The sequence below is a fragment of the Dermacentor variabilis genome, chromosome 6 (genome assembly GCF_050947875.1).
Source record: "Dermacentor variabilis isolate Ectoservices chromosome 6, ASM5094787v1, whole genome shotgun sequence".
NCBI lineage: Eukaryota > Metazoa > Arthropoda > Arachnida > Ixodida > Ixodidae > Dermacentor > Dermacentor variabilis.
The window spans coordinates 59,343,973-59,369,330 of NC_134573.1; the positions used below are offsets into that span (position 1 = coordinate 59,343,973).

The window sequence follows — 25,358 nt, forward strand, 5'->3', positions numbered from 1 at the left end:
ATCGATTCCTTCTTCAAGAAAGTACCCGTGTTATGGTAGGCATGGCATGACAAAATATAAGCCCCAGACGGGTTTTCTGGCACTCCGCATTGCTACGTGGTGCTCATACTGGCCTACTTGGGGAATACGCCTATAGATACTTACTCAATTAGGCCAGGCAACGAAACTTGATCATCGTAGCGAGTTCTTCCTCCCCCCCCCCCCCCTGCAGCCGTCGGCGCCGTGGCTTAGTTGGTTAAAGCGCCTGTCTAGTAAACAGGAGATCGTGAGTTCGAATCTCACCGGTGCCTTCCTGTGCGTCCTTTTTGTTTTTTATCGTGCGATTAGCAATGTTATTTTTGACACAGAAAAGAAAACCACTGTTTTGAAAGAAAGAAAAAAGGAAGCTGCAGGTTCCTAGTGCTCCGCTCCCCAAAGGCATGGTCTGTCTGGTTTGATAAATATACCAGTTTGATTTCCACGCTTAATGGAGCACTCCTATGTTGTCTCCCATAGAAGGCTTTCTTACCTTTTACAGGCAATCGGAAGGCACTACGTCTTAAGAACGGAAAGGCAATGAGTCGGATACACGAACAAATGGAGGTATCACCACTGTTGACACCTCATGCCTGTGGCACAATTTGGTACATGTTGAACGTCCACTCTTCAAAAGATTGTTTCGATTAGACGAGGGGGCGTCGTAGGCGAATATTTGTATCTGATTTACGATAATGACACATCTATTTAATTATTTTCTGGAAAAAATGTATTTTCTTAAAATTTCAGACCAACTTAGGGTCCATGGAATCTAGCTATCTGAGTGCAACTTTCTGATCATTTTCGTCAAAATACGGCGATTTGATGCCTACTAGTGCAAGTAAGGCAAAACGGCATCAAAATGATGCGCGGAAGAAATACCGACCTATTTGTGTACAGCTATGGACCAAACAGTAACAAATTTCCGCGCATCGATTGCGGAAGAAGGCTCAAACTAAACTCAAATGCGTTCGTTCTACGAACGCTTGCCTAAAACCGGTACCGGAAGTTTGACTTCTCAAAATATAAATATTTGCCGATTCTGGAGCAAGTGAAGCGTAGAAATGTGCGTCGATCCTAATTGTGGTGTAGTCTAAACAACAGACCTTATGGTGCACTCATACGTCCAAGAAGACCTTGCCTTTCATCGATCTCAGCCCCTGTTAACATGGATTTATTTGTTCCTTTCTATTTAAATAAATTTTCAAAATACCTTACAGGCGTTTAAGAAGGCATTGGGTAAGGTGAAACTATAATTACTTAAATCTAAAAGAAGTGTTTTACAAAAAAGATAACAAAGGATCAAACTAGCAATATCTTTATTCACCCGATGTTATCACACAGAACACTTCCCCAAAGTATTCAATACCAAAAGTGCATATACAATTAAAATAAATGTCACAAAGACGCACGCGGGGGGTGCATAGCTTTAAATAGCACACAAAAATCATTGCACTAAGGCGAAGGCATACAAATACGAACATATCTATATCAACAGAAAATTACTGGGATTGAAGAGCAAGAAATAGAAAGAAAGAAGGAAGGAAGGAAGGAAGGAAGGAAGGAAGGAAGGAAGGAAGGAAGGAAGGAAGGAAGCAAGAAAGCAAGAAAGCAAGCAAGCAAGAAAGAAAGAAAAAATGAAGAAGAAGAGAAAGAAGAAAGGAAAAGCTGGACATGTAACTATCTAGGTAAGTGATGAACTGGTTCAGATCAGGCATTTTGCAGATTACTGCTTGCGTTTAATGAAGAACACGCCTGGCTGATCAAGTTTTGCTCAGTACTAGAGTTCGCAGCATACATATGCTGCCAACTTTGAAAAATGGGAGGCAATGCCAAGAAGAGTGTTTTTATGGAAGTAATTAAAGGGACACCAAAGGTTACCAGAAAGTCAAGTTAAAGTGGTAGAGCAATGTTCTAGAACGTCTAAGGCGTCAATATAATCGCGAACAGAGCTTTAGCAACCGAGAAATTGAGGTAAATGCATGACACGATTTGAGACCCCCCAGCGACATTCCAGTACTAACCCGATGACGAAAGCACTCCCCATAATTTATGTTACTAATACTCAACTACTCGTATTAAAAATATCATTTCATTCGATTATAAGACGGAAGAAAATGCTACTTGTCCACGTCTACTCGATTCTAACAAAAAATAACATTTTGACGTTACCCTTCAGTAGTATGGGTTGTCGAAAGGTTTCGTTTTCGCTCGACTCTGCGCGCACGGCTCTGCGCCGAGCACGCTTTGGAGTTTCAGCAGTTTCGTTATCGCGTCGTGCTGTGCGGGTTCTGCTGGCTCGTGAAACTTTCATTTGGAACAAGCAGCGAGAATTTCACGTCCATGTGATGTCGTGGGATGCCCGAACGGGTCCGCGGAACTTGGTCAAGGGCAGTTGCCGCGGCGAATCCAACGTTACATATCACTGTGTGCCAAGGAGTGAACCTCTCCGTTCGAAGTGGTTAATTGCCGTACTTCTGCTACAACTCGTTGGCAAAGAGCCGAAAAATCGCGTAGTGTGCTCGCTGCACTTTCGTGCAGAGGATTACGAGTTGAACGCCAACTTACTGAAGTCGTCTGGAGTGCCTATCAGAGCAATGCTTTCCCGTAGCGCTGTTCCGTCGGTCTTGCCTGCATTCTCCGAAGCGCAAGAACAACTGCAGGACGAAGACGGGGCGGTGAGTGCGGCATCTTGTTTCCACGAAGGAAAAGCTACAAATGTGCGAATATGTACAGCCATGACATAAAGTTGCTTGTATTTTCAGGCTGAACGTAGCGAATCGCAAGCCAGCGCTTCGACAGTCGACACCTCCTACAAAAGCGACGTACAGGTACGCAAAATGCGCGAAAACTGGCTATTACTGGCGCTCTCGCTCGATGACTGCACTGACAGAAGTCACTGCACAAACTTCTTGCACCTGACGTGTTCGTTATTTTCTAGGCGACTCGTGACGCGGGGACAGATGCAAGCCTCTCGTCGAGCACTGCCGAACAAAGTTGCAGTAGCGTTGGAAATACGAAATCTGTACAAGTTCGTCTGCCCGGCACGAGCATTGGTGAGTTTGCTTCTGGTAATGTTGGCATCAGCACTTACATTCGAGGAATGTTCATTTTGATCACAGGTAGTCTCATTTCCATTTACAGTAATATTTAAAGCAATTCTCACCTACAATGGTCAGTTGAATAGCTTTTTTCCAACGTGACTTTTAATGCAGGAGTTCAAGTTAACACAACAATGAAGGAAACAAAGGAAAAGGGAACGCAGGTTTGCAGGAGAAGGAAGCCTGTGACGTCAACACCTGTGAAGAGGCGTTATAGTGCTGGAAGAGCTGATCAAGCCAAACGACGGCGACAAACATCTAGACAGGAGGCCAGCTTTCTCGCCTCACCTGATGCATCACCGGTAGCTTGTAAAGCTGACAGGCATGACACGACATATGAGCCAGATAACTCGATTTGTACGTTGGATGCAACGTTAGCTGATGAGTTAGCAGGACTCATATTTTACTACATAGGAACCCATGCTCAAAAATAGTGACATGCAACGATAAAGAGATGGAGTAGCAACTCCCGACACTAATTCCGTTTCTTAGAACCATTCCCCTTTGCAAAAAAGAGCTCAAATGCCATAAGTCTTGGAGCTTGACTTTGGACAGTGTTTTTTGCAACTTTAATCAACACAAATTAGAGAGCAAGGTTCAAGATTACCGTTAGAATTTATAAGGAAAAAAGCCCTCACAATCAGGATGAAACTTTCACAAAATTATTTCTAGCGCTTTCTATTATGAGTGTCATCACAAGAAATGTTTCCTGGGGTAATTGGTGCAGCATAATTTATGGAACAGTACCTCCCAGATATAGTGAGGCAATTTATTAATCATGGTGTAAACAGTGTGTCTTGTCAAATGCATATATTTGTGAAACCTGACAGTGAGCACTTCCTTTTCCAGAAGCGACGAAGATGCGCATGCAAACCGGAAGGACTACTTCCTTGTCCACAGTACCTGCCTGGTCACCCTTCTGAGTCAGTGTCGCACTTGTTTGTCAGCTTCATGCACAGTGAAGCTGTTTTACACTGGCACACGCATTACAGCAGAAACTGAATGTCCACACGCACATGTGCATACGTGGTCCAGCCAGCCACTTGTTGGAACCAAGCCGAGGGGCAACATCGACCTGGCAACGGCTCTGCTTTTTTCCGGCTCAAGTCCTACTAGTGCTCTCAGGATGGTGCGGCTGATGGGTGTGCAAGTCATGAGCGACCAGGCTTTCTTCAATTACCAGAAGGCATACCTTCTTCCTTCAGTCACCACGGTAAATGCACAGCTTCCACTTTTCATAATGCCAACGTGCAGTACCTCTGGCACCATTCAAATATGCTCAAAAGGCACTTTATTTCGAACCTGAGTATTAGTTCTCTGCTTATTTTCACCAAGAGAGAGAGAGAGAAATTTATTTACAGAAAGGCAGAGAGGTCGGCCTGAGCTATAACTTGCTCTGGCCTGCTACTCTACACTGGGGAGAAGGGACGGGGAGGGAAAGGGTTGATGAGTGATGATGGTATAAGGAAGAGATGCGTATAGACAAATTCACAGAGTTGTGGCATCTCTAAAGCCGTGCGTCCAGCTCAGTGGCTTGGAGAAAAGCTATAGCGGCACTTGTTACCAGGGCTGCGCTGTTTGCATTAGGCCAAGGACCTAAAAGAAACTCGTCTGATAGCGGTCTCTTATGGATCGCTGCAATGGAAGAGACAAGTTGCTGTCGTTCTTGCGTGTACGCGGGACTCACGCAAAATATATGTTCAAGTGTTTCTGGCACCGCGCAGTATTCAGTTTGGGCTAGTATCACTGGCACCTATCGTATGTCTATAACAGTTGGTGAATGCGACACCAAGGCGAATCCGGTGCACCATGCTCGTGTGGCTTTTTTTGAACTTGTGAGGCATACGAAATTTCATTTCTTGGTCCCATTTGTGTAATCGCTTGTGTCGTGGATCTGGTTGGGTCCAGTGTTCCAACGTACGGTTGCGTATTACTTTCTCCAATGTGAACATACATTATTATGATGTTGTGCAGTTCATTGCATCAGTAATGAAAGAACAGTAAATTGGATTGCCATTTTCATTTTATTCAGAACCTCTATATCGCTGACATTACAGCTTTTACAGACTTCGGCATTCCACGCCAAGGGAACCAACATAAATTTTTTTTCCTTTCTTTTATTGCTGCCAGGAATGTAACTGAAAAAAATTGTAAGTGTTGGTTGTTGCAGGAAAGTATTTACTTCAGCCAAAGGATATATTTTTTTTGCATAAGGCTATTCGGTGAAAACTGGTCCTGGTAGTACTGTGTAAGCTAATGTAATGCATTGGTGGCTCAGATGAGTATGGCTGAAGAATGTAACTTTGTAACGTCAGAAATTCAGCAAGTTTGTCCTGCATAATTGAAAATGTAACTGCACTACTTGGGACAAGAACAAAAATCAATGAGTAGGCGAGGACAGGCAGTGCCTTTCTGATGGGTCTCTGTATTATACATGTGCCACACGTGTACATGCCGTATGCTAGAAAAAAAGAACTGAAGAAGTGCAGCATAGATAGAACACCAATGAAAACATGACAAGCTTATGTTTCTGGCTGTTAGGCGGAAAGGGTAACTTGCAAGTATGCCAAGGTATTACTAACACCCTACATGCATCTTATTTCCTGCCTTAAAAAATATCGAACAGCTTGTAGGAGTGCAAATAGTTACCTTCCATCCCGCATAAACACTATATTTCCAATGCAACATAAAAGAAAATGCAAATTTGTTGCCAGGCAGCAGATGCATTATGCTTATATGACTCTGCATGAGCACAATAACAATGTGCACAATGATGAACTAGGCATTTTAGTGAATCGTTGTCATGCCTGTGGGGTGCAATCTTTGTTTGAAGAAGCCCAGATAGTGTGGGAAGGCACACTGTGAATGAGCAATCCACCTATCTCATTACTGCAGAAATAAATGCTGTCTTCGACGATCATGGGCATGCTGTGCAGGCAATAGCAAGTCATGTTTTCACTGGTGCTTAATTAATCTGTGGTGCACTTTATTATTCCTTTGTTTCCAGTGTACAATGCATTTACACTCTCCTTTGTAATAGACCGTCTCAATGTAATGTCACAGGCTGACCTTCTCTGCTTGTCGACTTATGGTAATGGGCAGCACAAACGATGAGGACAACAAACTGTGCGGAATGATCCCTGATATAACTACATTTAATTCTCAGAAAACGCCTGTTGGAATACAAACAAAAAGTTAGTAACCCCAGCTATTACACAAGAAGTAAATCCAGCTATTACACAAGATGAACAAAAGGACAGATGGAAACAAACCGCAAGGACAACACGGATTTAAAGATATAAATAACTTATGTGTGGACACCAGGCTCATGAAAATGTGAGAGACTAGTTGAAAATCACATTCTCAAAAACTATGCACCTGATTAGTCCTCGTGCGACAAGGTTACTTTGGATTGTAAAACTGATATCGATGTCTGGCTGACACTCATGATTCCTCTTTTCTTTTTGGTGCATGCCTCTGCCAGCTTGTGGGTCCTCTGATTTCCGTGCTGCAAAATCACATCAGCATCACTAAAAATTGGCATGTGAACTAGTCGAGGCATAGCACAAATATAAAAGAGGGCTCGCGTGCATCAGGCAGACATCAGTATCACATTTAGAAAGCAAGTAACCTTGCATAGTTTTTGACAAGCAATGATTTTTAACTAGTGTGTCACTTTTTAATGTACCTGATAAGTTTTGTTGCATTTATAAGTCTGTGTTATCCTCAAGGTTTGTATCTCTTTCTACTGTCGTTATCGTCGTGTCATAGCTGGGTTCATGTATCTTCTTTTCTATTAAAACAAGCAATTTCTGTTAATAAAATGCAGTTGAAGTACAGTGCTCATCCTGCGCAGTTCTTTGTCCTCATCTTTCGACCTGCCCGTTACCATGAATGCAACCAACTTGCCCAACGTTCCGTTCTTTCAAGCATCTATTTATGTCCTCGTCCCCAGTCACATTTTGAATCACTGTGAAGCACACTCATTAGGACATTCTTGCTAACTAGTTGGTTCACACTTGAAGGAAGGTTAAAACTGCATGAAAAAACTAGGGGAAGCAAAGGAATACACAAGTCTGCACTCGTGGTGTATTGTGTGGTGTATTCCTTCTACTTGTATTTGTTTTTTTTGCACAGTTTTAACGTTCCCATGCTCATTAACAGCGTGAATTCTTTTAGCGAATCTCTCTGTCCCCTGTGCCACTTTTGTGCTTGAACTCTACTCGTGAATTCCTTACAGGTCTGGGATGAGCATCAGAAAACTTCGCTGACAGAGCTCAGCGATACCAGCCTGCAGCTTTGCGGGGATGGGCGATGTGATTCCCCTGGCCACAGCGCCAAGTTCCTCTCGTACTCCTTCCTGTGCCCTGAAAAGAGAAAAATCATACACACAGAGCAAGTTCAAGTGAAGGAAGTAAGTCAAGCAAGAAGCAGTTCAGATGCTTTCATGATAGGTCTTATTATGCAAGCAATATTTACCCCAGCCAACTAAAATATGGCATGCAACGTTGACATGCAATCCGAGCTGTTCAGTGGCTCATCGCAGTAAAGAGGTGGTCCTTCTTTCGAGATTTCTAAACTGGGTATTGCTACGATTATATTTTTCAGGCTGTATAATAATACCTGAAATACCAAGGCCTGAATAAGAAACAGCAATGTATGAAAGCCTCTAACCCTAAAGCTAGAAAAGAACTAGCAGATCTTTCCAAGTTAATCAACAAGCGAAAGACAGCTGACATAAGGAAGTGTAATATAGATAGAATTGAAGATGCTCTCAAGAACGGAGGAAGCCTAAAAGCAGTGAAGAAGAAACTAGGAATAGGCAAGAATAAGATCTATGCGTTAAGAGACAAAGCCTGCAATATCATTACAAATATGGATGAGATAGTTCAAGTGGCTGAGGAGTTCTATAGAAATTTATACAGTACCAGTGGCACCCACGATGATAATGGAAGAGAGAATACTCTAGAGTAATTTGAAATCCCACAAGTAACGCCGGAAGGAGTAAAGAAAGCCTTGGGAGCTATGCAAAGGGGGAAGGCAGCTGGCGAGGATCAGGTAACAGCAGATTTGTTGAAGGTTGGTGGGCAGATCGTTCTACAAAAACTGGCCACCCTGTATACGCAATGCCTCATGACCTCAAGTGTACCAGAATCTTGGAAGGACGCCAACATAATCTTAATCCATAAGAAAGGGGACTCCAAAGACTCCAAAGCAGGGGGCAGCAGAAAGTTAGGTGGGCGGATGGAATTAAGAAGTTTGCAGGGACAACATGGCCACAATTAGTACATGACCGGGGTGGTTGAAATATAGGAGAGGCCTTTTCCTACAGTGGGCAGAGCCAGGCTGATGATGATCAATACCAGCGGTGCTTTCTGTGCAATGCTGTTTTGCAGAGCGAACAAGTGCAGGCAAGTGCCCAGATGGAAAAAGAGGGCCTCGTAAGAGGTCTCAAATTTCTTTCTGAGCAAGGCATGACTGTGAGCTCATTGACTACAGACCGCCACTCGGGAATTAAGAAGCACATGCGGCTGCAACGTCCGGAGATCAATCATCACTTCGATGTGTGGCATGTTGCAAAGGGTACGAAGAAATTGATGTTGTTTGCCTGCAAGAGATGGCCTGTGTGTAACCTAGTGCACTTACTGAATGGACATGCAATTGTATAATGGATTATTCAGTGGATACTCATTGCTCATTATACTGCTTTTGTCACCCCATCGTGATCATGATACTTTCGTTGTACTTCCTTCATCATTCCATCGGCATCATTATTCATAATTTCATCGTCCATGTCTCATGAGTGTCGTTATACACTTGTCATGCGATCATGATTATGGCTAACCCTGGTGATGAAAAAAATTTCAGTACGAAGCATAAATTCTTTAGCATGTCAAATTTTACCAGAAAAAGATTTCAGATAAGGAGGAACAATTGTGCTTTGTAAGAAGTCATACTTCTTATTCAGCACTTGGCCCATTTGTCTGCGTTGTTCTTTGCACTATATTAAAATTTCCTGAAACTGAACTAGTCCATAAATAAATACTACTACATGCCTGTTGTGTGCACATTGTTCTAGACGTACTGCGCCCACCGTGGAAGATTATTATTATGGGTTTATGTGCCAAATCCACTTTCTGATTATGAGGCACGCCGTGGAAGGTTAGAAAAGCACCCACATAGGCACAGCAAATAAGTGCCTACGTCGGGCGGCTTCATTGATAACTGTAGAAGCGCAATTCAAAACACAGGGAATCATTCTCCACTTCCGGCGGCGTTTTCTCTACTTCCTTTTTAAATAAAAAGATTTTCATCCATAAATAGTTTCATAAACAACGGCTTAATTTTTCTATTTTTGCAACTCTTGTTTCCCGTTGCCACTTTTCCACGAAAAATACTCTACATTTAAGGGAAGAACCAGACGAGGTAACGGGTGACATTCATATTGCTTACGGGTTCAAGAGTTATTGCAAGGTTTAATTCAAATTTTGAAATTTTTAGGGATGACTAGGAAATGTAGATCGTTGAAAATATATCAATGGGGCCTTTCTAATGGCAGCACCTTGAGATTTCTAAACAAACATCGAAATAATGAGAAAGGCGAAAACATTCCGCCATTCTTTACGTGGGAGAATATCAGTCTATTTCACGCCCTCAGTTCAGTGACCTTTACCTTACCCTTGACCTGATCAGGGATCGCTTCTATGCCTTGGCCATAACAATACTGTAACAGCAGCCCAGTGTTGACCACGGAATAGCTGGCAAGTCTGAAGATTGATTTGGCGGTGCTTTAGGCGTGGCCGGGGCCCCTCCTTGGGTACGTGCCTGATGTATGCTCTCCTGCCCTACACACACCTAGAGATTTGATGTGCACAAAATTTTCATTTCTGATGCCAACAATTGTCGACTGGAAGTCTTGACCTTGCTGTGTTAGCAAACTAATTCTGTTAACATACTGAAAGGGATACTTCATGTTCTCTGTTTGTCCCTTCCAAAACAACCTGAGTAGGCGAACAGCATTTAAAAAAGTTGACGTGTTTGCTTGTTTAATAAGCTATGTGTTTTAGCGATGCACGTTTATTTCATTGGTCCAAAGAAAGCTGTGCAAGAACAAGAACTTACTTGTGCATTTCATCGTCCATGGTGTGCCCCCATGAACGAAGTTCCAGGTAGGCCACACGGAGCACGGCAATGTTCAGACACAGAACATTGAAGTCTGGATGTTCCGTGATGCAACCCTGCGGTTGGGCGAGACTTACGGGTGCACCCATCTCGCGACAGCACAGACACTCGTGCCCAAGGAAGTTCGCGAGCACCTGGCAGTGTCCACATTCGCACCTGTAATGTGTAATGTAAAAGTAACAGTAATGCACGAACCAGAAGCCGGTACAGATTACACACGCAATTCGCAATGTTGCGTCCAGCACTGTTGACAGCTCGACTCATAGGTCCATCCAACACGAAGCTACAGGCACCGTGCTTGTTTAGGGCTTGGCCCTGTAATGCTTTCAATTGTTAAAACACGAAAATGACACGCCGCGTCATAGCTGGCCGTGAAGGAGAAAACGAGCAGGTTTCGATTAGATTTAACTGCGCATTGCGAATTGCAGGTAAAGTTTCTAAGCGACCGATGCAGCACGTAATAACAGGCATCTGTACGTACCAGTCCGTGCTTGAGAGTCGCGACGGCATGTCCAGACTGTCTTCTTCGCCCGAGGTCGCATCGCTGCTCCCCTCGATGCTTTCCCGCTCCGGAGAGCCGGGGTCGAGGGCGCAGTCGTAGTACGCAACGACGCCGGCAGCGCGAGCCCTCAGCAGCAGGTCGCGCTCGTCAGAGCTCAAATCGCTGAAGTTGAGCCCAGCATCGCGAGTCAATGTGTCGTTGTCAGGGTCCATCGCGACGAGCGTCGAAGTTTGCGTCATAGAATGAAGTACCAGCTTATGGTCGCGCGTTTCTCGTTTCTCTAGCTATCATACTCCCGCTTTCGCTCTGCTGTTGGCTCGGCCTTGGCTCCGTTTCTGGCCGCGCGTTTGCGTTTTGCGCAGAAAAGCCGTAGCGCCGTCTGCGGACGCCGTTCTACTCACCGACGGCGCAACGTCACTATGAGACCGTGATGTCAGTACTCCTCGATCGGAGGGCGGGCGATTTAAACTGCGCTAGTGGTACGCGGACGCTTCAGAACGCATTTTCTCTTAAAATAAGTCTCTCCTTGGCACGAAACAAGCGTTTCGAGGTTTCTGGGATGGTATTTCAACAGTCCACGTTGACTGTTGACAGAAGTTACCGAGTACAAATGCCAATGAAATGTGGAACTTGGAAAAAAAAATATAATGGCGCAAGTGTAAACTTTCGGAAGCACAGTTGTGTGCTATGAAACAGAAGTTTCGTCCGGGCAGGAGAATGGCATAAGGCGCCCACGAAGAAACCATAAATGAGACAATGCAAGGTGACATGGGTTTCGTTTTTTTTTTCAATACAGCGAAGCGCAGAGCCAGAGTAGTTTGGAGGAATGACTGAAGAACACAGATGAAAGAAATGGCCGGATAGTGTGTGAAAGTGCGTCTACCTCAAAAGCATGGACAAATAATGGAAGATGTTAAGAAAGTTGGCAGCCAGGCACGGGGCAATTGAAAGTGTGACTAGACCACCGGGAAACATTAGAAAAAGTGAAAGAAACAGAGACTGTGAATTGAATGCATGGGATGGAAACAAAAATTCCACCGAATTTCACAAAGACGGCAAGAAATGACTGAGGAGGTAAAATATGTGTGATAAGACAAAGGGAATTTACTTGCTATTTGAAGCCCGAGGAGGCTACCTGAAGGCAATAACTTACAGGAAAGACGATGTGCCGTAGGATCAGGTATGCGTGTGGTGCAAAAAAGTTGGAAACATCACATGCAGCGTAATGTCAAGATATTCACCCAGCGAGACACGTAGGGAGGGCCCGCCCTCTTGTAGTATTGACATTCAAAGAAAGCTGAAGCATTAAATGGTCAGTGCTCGTGATAAATAAGAGACGATTAGAGCACTGGTGCAAAAAAGACAGAGGAGAGGGAAGATTGGATTGGCAAACGGCACGACAGCCTCTTTTCACCAAGCAGGCTAAGAGACTGTTTGTCCCCGCCCTGTTTTAAAGGGGATTCCAATAAAAATCTTCATCGTCTTAGGTAATACAATAATGAACAGGCTCACTTGAAGCTCAAATTTTCAACATTTGCACGTCCGCGTGTACTTTAGCGGGACTTCTGAGGCACAAATGATCGCCGAATATGCAGAACTAAAATTATTATATACCAATCGCTCATTATTCGGCCGAAGCTCTAATACGCCTTCATTGTTTGTGACACTTGTAGTAAACGCAACATGTAGGCGCTAAAGACGGTCCAACGAAAATAAGCTAGATTTATAGCACTTCTCATATCGTCAGACTGACCCTCCGACTTATATTATGAATCATTAATTGAATAAAATCATTGCAGTGACCACGGGAAACTTAAAGTCTACAATTTATCTTCTATATTAACCACAGTATGCTATTGCTCAGTCTATAACATTGCATAAGACTGATAACGTCACTAACTGCAAGGGACCTGCACGAAGATCCACTAACCCTATATCGCGCCATAAGTAACCTTTGCTAATTCTAGAATTAAGAAAGGGGCTGACAGATGGAATAGCACACTGTTGTATAAAGTTTGTAAACAGGGATAATGTGCCTCAGAAAGGCTGGCCAACGTTTCGATAGGAGGACCTATCTTCGTCAAAGGCGGCCTCGTCATCCCCGGCATGTTAGTTTTAAAGGGTTAGTGCAGTGACCTCACGTGTGGTTGTTGTCGGTGGCGCCACATTCACGCCTCTCGTCATTGAGCGTGGTTCCCAAGACGAGAAGACAAGAGCGGGAGAGTGCGAAGGCGAGAAGAAAAGAAAGGTAAGAGGAGAAAGAAATGAGGGAGACACCAGGAAAAAAAGGAAGAAAGAACAACAAAAAAAAATGGAAGGGGGGGGGGCATAGGAGGGTGTTGGGGAAGCGAGAGGTTAGGGACCATTCAGGGTTGTCGTTGGCGGCATCTTTTTGTTACTTTAGAGGAGCCGGTCAGGCGGTCAGTGCGCAAGTAACACAAAAGACCTAAGAAAAATTAGTTGAAAGAGTGACTTTATTAGCATAGCAGCAATGCGTCGAGTAATTTTGAAATATTTAAGATGGCGACAAGGAAGTCTGGGGTGCAATGTATGGGGTAACTGGAAGGCAGCGGCATAGTCTTTCAAGGGACGTTAGCCACAGTAGTTATACGTATGGGTCGTTACAGCGGTATACAGAAATGGCGATACCCTGTGTGGCTGAGGCGCTGAAAAAGGTATACTGACGTCTGGGACTGTGGAACGTGTTGGTGAGGTTGTTTCAAAAGACATATAATAAAAGACAGACAAAAAAAGGAAGGGAGAGGGGGGGAACCCAAGCTGGAATAACAAATAGGAGGGTGACGTGCGTAGAAGCAAGCGGGGGCAGGTGTACATGGGAAAAGGGGGTCGTACAATTGATATAAACGTAAAAACATGAAAGAATATATTAAATTGAGTAGTAGGACGGAAAAAAATTTTAAGAATGAAGGAATAGGTGAGGTTCAGATTTAAGGTTAACTGCTGGCATAATGTGTTTTGTGCTTTCATTGATGATATGAGAATTTCAGATCTAAGTTACTGCTTTTAAGGATTCCAAGTTGCCACGTGCCAAATTAATTCGAGTCGGGTGTAGGCAATTAAACTTGTGTACGAGGTATGATTCCGTATATTTCCTTTCGCATGGTGAGCGGAAATTTCCTTATATTTGTTTTAAAAAAGAAAATGTATTATTATTTGTTTATTTTCGTATACAGAACCTTGCTTTGTCGAATATATGACCATGTTCATTAATATGGCTGGCTACTGCTTTAGGTAAATTGTATTTTGTTACCGCGCGGTGGCAGTTGAGCCTTGTATGAATTTTTTTGTCCAGTCCCACCTATGTATTGCTTACTAGAAGCGCCACATTCTAGACAGTAGACTACGTTGCTTGATTTGCAGGTGAAAGCCGAAGTTACCTAGTGTGCGTAATTCGGCGCAGTACATTTTACTCTGGTAGTAGATTGAACATGTTTGCATGTAGAGCACCTGGAGCGGTCACAGGCACTCGTTCCTAACTTCGCATTTGTCCTTAGGTTGCCATGCACAAGAATATCTTTAATATTAGTATTGCGTCTGTAGGCAACTCTGGGCGGGTCGGGAAAAAAACTAAGTTTCTGGTTGCTGGTGAGAATTTGGTAGTATTTACTGAAGATGTTATTCACGTTTGGAAGTGCGTTTGAGAATTTAGCAGTAAGAAGAGGCGTTGTTGTTCTTGTGATCCTCAGCTGGGGCTTAAGATCCCAGGCTCCATGAAGTTTGGTTGCATTGGTGTAGGCTTTTTGAAGGTCACTGTTTGGGTGGTTCCTGTTTGATAGGGTTTCTTTAAGGTGATCGAGTCTATATATGTAGTCTTGGTTTTCAACGCAAATGCGACGTAGTCGTGTGGCTCGCCCTTTAAAGATTCCTTGTTTGCAATGTCTGGGATAGTGGCTTGTATATTTTAGGTACTGTTTGTCGAAAGGTTTCCTATGCAACGCTGTCTTTAGCGCCCCATTGTGAATGGATGTTGTTGTGTCGAGAACGTTTATGCGCTCAGTTGAGGATTCTGATGTGAATATTATTGTTGGATGAAAAGAGTTTAGAAATGGTATGTATTTATCTAGACTGTCTTGACTATGTCCCCATATTATGAATATGTCGCCCATGCATCGTAGGCATGTGTGGGACTTGTCAGTGCAGCGCGACAGGAAATCTGTTTCTAGAATCCCCGTAGATATGTTCGCGTAGGTTGGTGCCAAAGGCGTACCCGTGCTTGTACCATGTATCTGTAGGTAGTAACTCTCCTCGAATTCGAAGTAGTTATGTGTTCGAGGAGAGACAAGTAGACTTCCGTAGAGTGTTGTGCATTGTGTTTAGACAGCGTTTGTTTGATAGAAGATAAATCATCAGGGATTGGAATGTTGGTGCACAGAGCCGTGACGTCTAGTGTTGCGAGAATTATGTAGTGGGATAGTATACCTTTAATACTAATGTCCTTCATAATTTTCAGCAGGTGGGCCATATCTTGCACAAATGACGGAAATGCTTTTGGCAAGTCACCAAGAAAGTGGTTAAGGAATGTGTAAATGCTCTCCGTCGGGGTGGTGTTTGATGCTATCGGGTGACCTGGGATAATAGCGGTGTATATTTCAGTGGATGGAATTTTATTAATTTTTTGAAGGAGGTAGAAACGCCCGGCAGTTTTGTCGCTTGGTTTAAGAAATTTGCGTTCTGATGGTGTTATCAGTTGATGAGCCAAAAGTGATTTCAGCCTGTTGGTAATTGTGTCTGTATCGGATAATGTCGGATCGTTATCTAGCTTACGGTAATGTTCTGGGTTGTTTACTTGTCTGTAAGCATTGCACTTGTATTTTTCTACTGGCCAAATAAGTATACTGCCACCCTTGTCTGCTTCCTTAAAAACAATGTCATTTCCACAACTAAGATTTGAAATGATATGACTCTCCGACGCAGTTACGTTTTTAGATCGCTTAGATGTCTTGGATTGGCTTATAATTAATTTACTGGCAGTTTTAAGTATACGTTAAGTTCTATGGCTTGTTCTGGTTCCGGAGTCCAAGTGGATTGGGCTCTAAGCGGTGTCGTCCCTGTGTCTGGTGTGTTGTTGTCTGCGAAAAAGTGTCTGATACGCATTCGTCGGGAAAATTCTGAGGTTCTTGTGAAGGTCGAATTAATTTATTGTGTTGTTCGTGGGACAAAAGCTTAAGCCCTTGCTGAGTACGCCAATTTCTTTTTTACTTAATGATTTTGAAATGTCTACAACATTGGAGTGCCTTAATTTTGAGGAGGTTTCCATCACGTCTTGTACCTCTAAACTCGAAGTCCCTCTTGTCGGCGTGAGGTGGCTGTTTGCCTGGAAGATACTAGTTTTTCATACGCACGACAAATAAATGGAATTGCCTACGTCTGTGATTGCTATGCTCAGGGAAAAAGGTGAAATAAAGCCTCGAGGATGAATTTCTTGCTGTGCGAAACTGAATTAGCACTGCATTACTTCATTTCTACGTGGGTATTGCACTTCTTGTTTTTGACGCATTAGAATGCATCTTTTTCACTCGGCTGGTGCTCGTACCAGTCATGGAGTGCTATATATTCTTGTCTCTGCTGCTAAAGACATTATTGGACGTTCGTAATTACATCCGAATAAATAAAATAAAGCGCATTGGAGAACATAGCCTTGTGGCCAGCAGAAAATCGAAGCATTCCAGTTCATTGCCTCGGTAGTGTTCGCAAGGCGACGCCCTCGCTTCCAAACCGAAATATCGGTCCGTATTACCGCAGACAAAGCGGGGAGCAATATTTTTCTCCGAAGACGGATCACGGCAGCAGCATACGGGGCTCTTCTGTCACAACACGTGTTGGCTACTCCAGAAAGGTCGCTTTGGTCACACATCCTGCGCGAACAATTTGAGGGATGTGGCCTTGGAGGTGTAAATAAAGGTTGAAAAAAATCTGTGGCTATTCAGCTGCAAATGCGAGAGAAATGAGTAGGCTTTACGTCGCACCACTTGAAGGTCCCCGATCCATGATTCAAACCTTGTTCACGAAATTGCGAAGTGCTGTTCTCGATCTGCTTGACACACGTCTAGCCTCAAGAAGCGCTAAGTAATACACGGAAACTGTCTGGAGTGGCCAGTAGCGAGGCAGTTTTGCATGCGTTTTGCAGGCTTGTTTTACGCTCGGAATAACGCTTCTATGAAGCACGTATTGGGCAACAGAAAGCCGTATCGGGAGTTTCTTTATGTCACTCTTCAATTTTCTCATTGACACTATTTGTCTAACTATAATTTTTAGAAGTTGAGCAATTAATTATGGATTATTATCGAATTAGGAGGAATGAAAAAATAATTTGAGTATCCTCAAGTTACGGCATCCAACATTACCTTCGTTCTTTATAGCGACGTGGCGTTCCCATTTTTTTTAAAACTCTAGCTAAAGTTAGCAGGGACACCCTGTAAATGACGTGTGCCCCAGATAACGTTAGCGCTGCTCTACAGCTAATATATATATATATATATATATATATATATATATATATATATATATATATATATATATAGAGAGAGAGAGAGAGAGAGAGAGAGAGAGAGAGAGAGAAAAATTTAAGAACACCGTGGAAGATACATATATAACAGCTATGGTGTTCGATCATTAGAGGATGGACGATCGAACGCCGTAGGTCCTAAAATCGTAAATTGCACCCCGTTTTTAAACCGTTTTGTACTGAACAACCTGGCTAAAGTTAGCTTTGCCAGCCTTTATATTTTGTCGCGTATGGTGTGAGGAAGACCAGGCTTAAGCGAAGCAGAGTTGACTGGAAGGCGTTCTTCATGTGGCATCTCATTCTTCCATTCACGAGGACAGAGAGTTGGAGCCGCGCTTAACAAATTCGCAGCTGTATATATATATATATATATATATATATATATATATATATATATATATATATATATATATATATATATATATATATATATATATAAAGAACTTGAGTGGTGCTACAAGGTAAACAGAACAAGTATTTAATTTCGACAGTTTCGATCGGTGGACCGATCTTCATCAGGGTTTACAAAAAAATGGCAGTTCGGCCCTGGTAGTGAAGACACCAGACCGGGTGCCCGGTCGTTCTTACATACATCAAACCGAGAGGAACAGTTGTGACAGTGATTGATTTTCAGCGCCTTGGCAGATTTACAGCGGCCTTTGGCAGCTATGCAGGGCAAGAGGAAGGCGGAGTCACATGTATGTAGAGCAAGGAGGTCAGTGAGGGAAAAAAGAGGAAAAAGAAAGAAAACGGAAAGAAACAGAGAAAAAAAAAAACACAGGAGGAGGGAGACGTAAGACGGAGAGGGAGGGGGGCGGGAAGTAGCGGCAGCTAGGTTCCCGTGCACCCGAGGCAAGGAGGGAGAAAGCGGTCGTTCCGCAGCACCAGTGCGTGGGCTGCCGTTGTAGCGGGAGAGAGGGCAAGTTCAATCGGGTGGCGGGGGGCACAATAGAGAAGGGGCCCAGAATGAAGACAGAAGAGCGGCAACTTTTAGAAAGACACACAGTGTCACAGTACACATATACAAGGCACGGCCCGTTCCGGCAACTTTGTGGTCCAGCTACGGTGCGAAAAAAAATAAAAAAATATATAGTTCCAAAAAAAAGAATATATGCATGGGATTCGCAAAGCAGGTGCGCCCATGGGCTTAGATTTAGGGAGTCGAGTTAAATAGCCTCCTTGTGGTCCAGTTTTTGAACGTTTAACAGACAACTGACATCAAGTCAGCACGTGCGTATTTAAAGAAGGGCAATAGGTCACTCAGAATGACCACTTCAGTGGCCAGTGGCAGGGTCCAGGAAACTGAATTTATTGCTTTCCGCTCGCCCCCTTGAGGCGCATGCGGAGGGGGGGGCAAGCAGTGAATAAGCGTCTCAATTTTAGAGTACAGAGCATGTATTCGCGTTTACCACGCACTTTCACGGCAAATCCCGGAGGCACGTCAGCCGCCCCGGACTCTCATTAATTCCTTTAGTGTAGGTTCCAAATTTATGGATGAAAAAAGATTCTCTCTGCTCGCGTGCACGGGTGTGTTGGAAACCAGACTGCAAGAGCACAACGCTCACGTGTTCAAAAGAGTGATCTGGCAGCCGAACGTGCCTGGAGAAGGGTAAATTGGGGAGACTTTTCACATGTGCGCGGTGATTGTTAAACCGCAGGCGGAAAGGAGTCTCTGTTTGGCCGATATATTCCTGCTTACACACCTCGCATCGAATTTTGTACACGACGTTACTGGAATCACAGTCAAGATTTTCGGTAATTTTGTATACGAAGGGCGAGTTCGATGCTTCAGCCGTGTCTGCTGTTGTCATGTGACGGCATACCTTGCAACGAGGTTTCCCACACGGTCGACAGCCCTTGGGCGTGTTTGACTTCTGTGTCCTCGCCCTGACTAACAAATCCCTTAAATTTTTGTTTCTTCTATACACAACCCGAGGCGGCTGCTTGAAGATAGTAGCGAGTCGGATGCTCTGTTTCATGATATTAAAATGGCGGGTGAGAATGGGATTGACCCGCGGAGCACCGGTGGTGTATGTGAGGACCAAGTTTGGATCTGATTGTGTATTGGTATTGCTAACCTTTTCTCCCATTATCTGTGCTCGATCTAAACTGCGGGCGCGTTCAATGGCATCGTCTACTATTTTTGGAGGATATTTTTGGCGTATGAGAGCAGATTTCAGTTCCTCCGCGTGTCGCTCAAATTGCGCAGATTCGGAACAGATTCTTCTGTATCTGTGGGCCTGGGAGTAGGGAATGCCTGTTTTGCAGTGATGGGGGTGACTACTATAAAAATGCAAATATTGCTGACGATCTGTCGGCTTTCTGTATAGGGACGTGGAAATGCGACCGCCACTCAGTGACAGAGTGACGTCGAGGAAGGGAATACTATTTTGGGAGAAGTTGTACGTAAAGCTGATTGACGGGTGCAGAGAATTGAAATTGGAAATGAAGTCTAAGAGACTTTGTTCACTGTCGGCCCATACAAAGAAAATGTCATCCAGGAATCGCTTATAAAATATTGGTTTTACGGCCGAGTTTGCGAGGAAGGGTATTTCTAAAGATGCCATAAAGATATTTGCATAATTTGGCGCCATCTTCGTTCCCATGGCGGTTCCACTGATTTGCAAATAATGCTTGTCCTCGAACTCAAAGTGATTATATTTCAGTACTAGATTTAAAAGAGTCTCAACTGTGTCTTTATCTAATTGCCTAGGTTGGCTGGAGCCAGCGTAAGCTGAAACTGCGGAAGCTATGCCCTCGGCGTGAGGTATGTTGGTGTACAAAGATGCGACATCCATAGTGACCAAGTAACCCCCCGCCGGTACCGTCAGGTTTGATACCTCCCGAAGGAAATGGTTTGTGTCTTTAATGTACGAGGGAAATGAAGATGGGATGTCCTTAATGAGACTGTCAATAAAGCTGGTTATTTTCTCAGTCACTGTTCCATTACTGGAAACGATAGGCCGACCGGGATTGTTTATATTGTGGATTTTGGGTAGTAGGTAGAAACGGCCGGGGCCAGAGTTTCTTGGTATCAATGCTTTGAGCGTCTTATCGGTTATTATTAATATCTTATGTCTTATCGGTTATTATCGGTTATTATTTTAATATCATGAAACAGAGCATCCGACTCGCTACTATATTCAAGCAGCCGCCTCGGGTTGTGTATAGAAGAAACAAAAATTTAAGGGATTTGTTAGTCAGGGCGAGGACACAGAAGTCAAACACGCCCAAGGGCTGTCGACCGTGTGGGAAACCTCGTTGCAAGGTATGCCGTCACATGACAACAGCAGACACGGCTGAAGCATCGAACTCGCCCTTCGTATACAAAATTACCGAAAATCTTGACTGTGATTCCAGTAACGTCGTGTACAAAATTCGATGCGAGGTGTGTAAGCAGGAATATATCGGCCAAACAGAGACTCCTTTCCGCCTGCGGTTTAACAATCACCGCGCACATGTGAAAAGTCTCCCCAATTTACCCTTCTCCAGGCACGTTCGGCTGCCAGATCACTCTTTTGAACACGTGAGCGTTGTGCTCTTGCAGTCTGGTTTCCAACACACCCGTGCACGCGAGCAGAGAGAATCTTTTTTCATCCATAAATTTGGAACCTACACTAAAGGAATTAATGAGAGTCCGGGGCGGCTGACGTGCCTCCGGGATTTGCCGTGAAAGTGCGTGGTAAACGCGAATACATGCTCTGTACTCTAAAATTGAGACGCTTATTCACTGCTTGCCCACCCCTGCGCATGCGCCTCAAGGGGGCGAGCGGAAAGCAATAAATTCAGTTTCCTGGACCCTGCCACTGGCCACTGAAGTGGTCATTCTGAGTGACCTATTGCCCTTCTTTAAATACGCACGTGCTGACTTGATGTCAGTTGTCTGTTAAACGTTCAAAAACTGGACCACAAGGAGGCTATTTAACTCGACTCCCTAAATCTAAGCCCATGGGCGCACCTGCTTTGCGAATCCCATGCATATATTCTTTTTTTTTGGAACTATATATTTTTTTATTTTTTTTCGCACCGTAGCTGGACCACAAAGTTGCCGGAACGGGCCGTGCCTTGTATATGTGTACTGTGACACTGTGTGTCTTTCTAAAAGTTGCCGCTCTTCTGTCTTCATTCTGGGCCCCTTCTCTATTGTGCCCCCCGCCACCCGATTGAACTTGCCCTCTCTCCCGCTACAACGGCAGCCCACGCACTGGTGCTGCGGAACGACCGCTTTCTCCCTCCTTGCCTCGGGTGCACGGGAACCTAGCTGCCGCTACTTCCCGCCCCCCTCCCTCTCCGTCTTACGTCTCCCTCCTCCTGTGTTTTTTTTTTCTCTGTTTCTTTCCGTTTTCTTTCTTTTTCCTCTTTTTTCCCTCACTGACCTCCTTGCACTACATACATGTGACTCCGCCTTCCTCTTGCCCTGCATAGCTGCCAAAGGCCGCTGTAAATCTGCCAAGGCGCTGAAAATCAATCACTGTCACAACTGTTCCTCTCGGTTTGATGTATGTAAGAACGACCGGGCACCCGGTCTGGTGTCTTCACTACCAGGGCCGAACTGCCATTTTTTTGTAAACCCTGATGAAGATCGGTCCACCGATCGAAACTGTCGAAATTAAATACTTGTTCTGTTTACCTTGTAGCACCACTCAAGTTCTTTACGTTTGAAAGGTAGCCTGAAGAATCCCTCTTTGCCTACTATATATATATATATATATATATATATATATATATATATATATATATATATATATATATATATATATATATATATATATATACGCACAAATAAACGACCAAACACAAGCACGCGCACACACCCGCACGTGCGCGCGCTCACAAAAAGGACGACGTGGCCTGACATTGACGAAAAGCTTCAATAGTAGTCGTCGATGACAACTAGATTTGTCAGCGGAATAACATCTACAGACGCATGGACAGAAAGATAGAAGATAAAAGGCAAATCGAATTTGGAGAATTTAACGGCTGTCGGATTAAAAAACATTATCTGGGTTCCAGGTAGGGATCGATGCCTCCTTCCTTGAAGAAAAGGTGACCGTGTGATGCTCGGCATTGCATGACAATATGTATGCACCAAACGGGTTTTGTGAGCGCTCCGCATTGCTACGTGAGGCTCATACTAGCCTAGTTGGGAGTTTACGCCAATGGGCACTTACTCAATTATGCCACTCACCGAAACTGGGGCATCGTAGCGAATCGTCGGCGCCGTGGCTTAGTTGGTTAAAGCGCCTGTCTAGTAAACAGGAGGCGTGAGTTCGAATCTCACCGGTGCCTTGCCGTGCGTATCGTTTGTTTCCTTATTGTGCACATTTACTTTTTGCACAACATTCTACTTGCACCTGCATTCATTTAGGCCGCCAGATAAATTGGCTTTATTTTTTGCAATGGGAGTGTCACCGGCATTAACAATGGCGTTTTCGACACTGAAACAAAGACCACAGTTTTGAAAGAAAGAAAAAAGGAAGCTGCAGCTTCCTTGAGCCCCGCTCCCCGAAGGCGTGGTCTGTCTGGCGTTGTAAATATGTCAGTTTGATTTCGGCGCCTAATGAAGCATTCCCATGTTGTCTCCCATAGAAGGATACCTTAGGTTTTACAGGCATTCGGAAAGCACTACGTTTTATGAAGGGAAAGACAATGAGACAAATACACAAGAAAGTAGAAGCAGAAGCAGCGCTACCACGTCATGCCTGTGGCACAACTTGGCTATATCTTAAACGTCCACTCTTCATAAGATTGTTTCGATTAGGTGAGGAAGCGTTCTATGCGTACGCTTATATTTCATTCACGATAATGACTCATCTATTTATTTATTTTTTGGAGACAGCTTTTCAAAAAAAAATTTAGATCAGCTTGGGTTCCATAGAGTCTGGGCATGTGGTAGCCACTTTCTGATCATGTTCGTCGAAATAGGACGATTTGATGCCTTCTAGTGCAAGTAAGACAAACGGTGTAAAACTGATATTCGGACCAAAAATTCAGACCAATTTGTATAAAGCTATGGAAGAAGAAGAAAGAGAGGGCGCTATAACGTAAAACTATTCGAAACTTATCTATTAGAATATTTCAATCCGCCCTCCGCGATTGGTGAAAAATTTTTTGGACCACCACCAGTTCGCCTGTATTTCACGCGACGTCACAATAACTGTGATAGCTCCCCATCCGATATGACGTGAATATACGTTTTATACCTAGATGATTGGAAAGAAGAAAAGGAAAATCGTTATTTATGACTCGAAGCCTTTTCGCCATCAGCCGTCGTCTATTGGTGAAAAGTTTTCGGGCGACTGCCATTTCACCAGCGTGTCACGCGGCGTCATAAAAGCGCGAGAACGCATAACGTGAAAGTGACGTGTACGCGTTAAAAATGCATAAATATGCCAAACATTGCTGAAATTTTCTCTGAATCGCCGCAGGCTGCCCCGTTCCGAAAGGAATAAAAGATGGCTGCCGCCTATCGCTAATGCACAGGCTACTCGCACCTGTCTGAGAGCATGGGTTTATTGGCATGCAATAAAGCTTGTTCCGTGGCTTTGTAACAATTTCAAGCACTTACGGCACCTTTACGACCTCGCTCTGCGAACTCTTATTTGCTGAGGATCCGTGTTAGCGTCATTCTTAAGCTTCCGTTGCATGCCGCAATGATTTTCCACCACCCAACGCAAGCTAAGTAAGTGAAAGCGGACCAATCGCAGACGCAGGCACCACCGTCTTCATCCGGTCATCGATTGTACTGGCGCTGGCTGACTGGCACTGGAGGACTGGCTGGCTGGCCCTGGCACTGGAGTGCCCAGGCTCGGCCCCATCGAATGCCTCTTCACTTGACCGTGTACCTCGCGTCTTCTCAGCCAATTAGGTAACGCAAGCCGCTCGGCGTAGGCATTGCTATTTGCTTTTAAAACAAAACAAAAGTGAGCTCCAAGAACGTGGAGAGTGCTTGATTGGTCTGCTCAGACAACCGGAAGGTCACCGCTAGATGCTTGCGTCGGCGGTTACGCAAATTTGATGTTAGGAGATTGGAATAAAAGATATTGGAATAGTTTTACCGTTATAGATCCCAAAATGTTTGCTTCAATGCACAAAAAGGTCCAGACTTAACTCAAGCGCGTACTTTCAAACAGCGCGTGCCTAAAAGCGGTATCGGTAGTTGCCTTCAAAAATTGGAAATATTGGCAGATCCCGGAGCTAGTAAAGCGCAAAAATTCGGGACGATCCTAATGACGGTGCAGTCTAAACAACAGACCACATGGTACATTATGGCCTCCAAGAAGACCTTGTCTTTGATCGACCTCAACCACTGTTAACTTGAATTTATTTGCTCAATTTAGACTTATCAAGCCTTTATTAATACCTTACATGCACTTAACAAAGCATTGATAAAGGGGTGACACGGATTACCTAAGCCTTAAAGACGTGTGAACAAAACATATAAAAAAGGATCGATCTAGCAATATCTTTGTTCGCCCAATGTAATGACATGGAACAACTTCCCAAAGTAGTCCATACAGAAAGTAAAAATACAATTACAACTGATATCATAAATATGTACGCGGGGTACATACTGGTAAAAAGTACACGAAGATGATTGCACCATGGCGAAGGCATACAAACGCGGAAATATCTATGTGCACTGGCAAATTACTACAATGGAAGAGCAAAAAAGAAAGAAAGAACTAAAAAGCAAGACAGGTAACAATTTCAGTCACCAAGCTAATTTGGCTCACTAACTATCGAGGTAATAGATGGACAGGTTCAGGTCAGACATTTTGCTGATGACTGCTTGCAGTTTAATGAAATTAGAGGCGCTCTTTATCAAGTTTTCTGAATACTAACGTTCACCGCATACATATGCTGCCAAGTTTGAAAAATGTGAGTTAATGACAAAAGAACCTTTTTTCATCAAAGTAATTCTAAAAAAGAACATCATTTCAGTTTTCCCTTAGAGCCTTTCATAACAGTGATCCAACAGAGGTTACCGAGTACAAATACCTATGAAAAAGTGGAATTATGAAAAATGTAA

At 43.9% G+C, this 25,358-nt stretch overlaps 2 non-coding genes across 2 annotated transcripts; both read left to right on the plus strand.

Annotated features, from left to right (window-relative positions):
- The first annotated feature begins 216 nt into the window (after positions 1–216).
- Positions 217–290, plus strand: TRNAT-AGU (transfer RNA threonine (anticodon AGU)). Its single transcript has one exon. It is a non-coding gene; the product is annotated as a tRNA-Thr (tRNA).
- A 22,252-nt stretch (positions 291–22,542) lies between these two features.
- Positions 22,543–22,615, plus strand: TRNAT-AGU (transfer RNA threonine (anticodon AGU)). Its single transcript has one exon. It is a non-coding gene; the product is annotated as a tRNA-Thr (tRNA).
- The last annotated feature ends 2,743 nt before the right edge of the window (positions 22,616–25,358 follow it).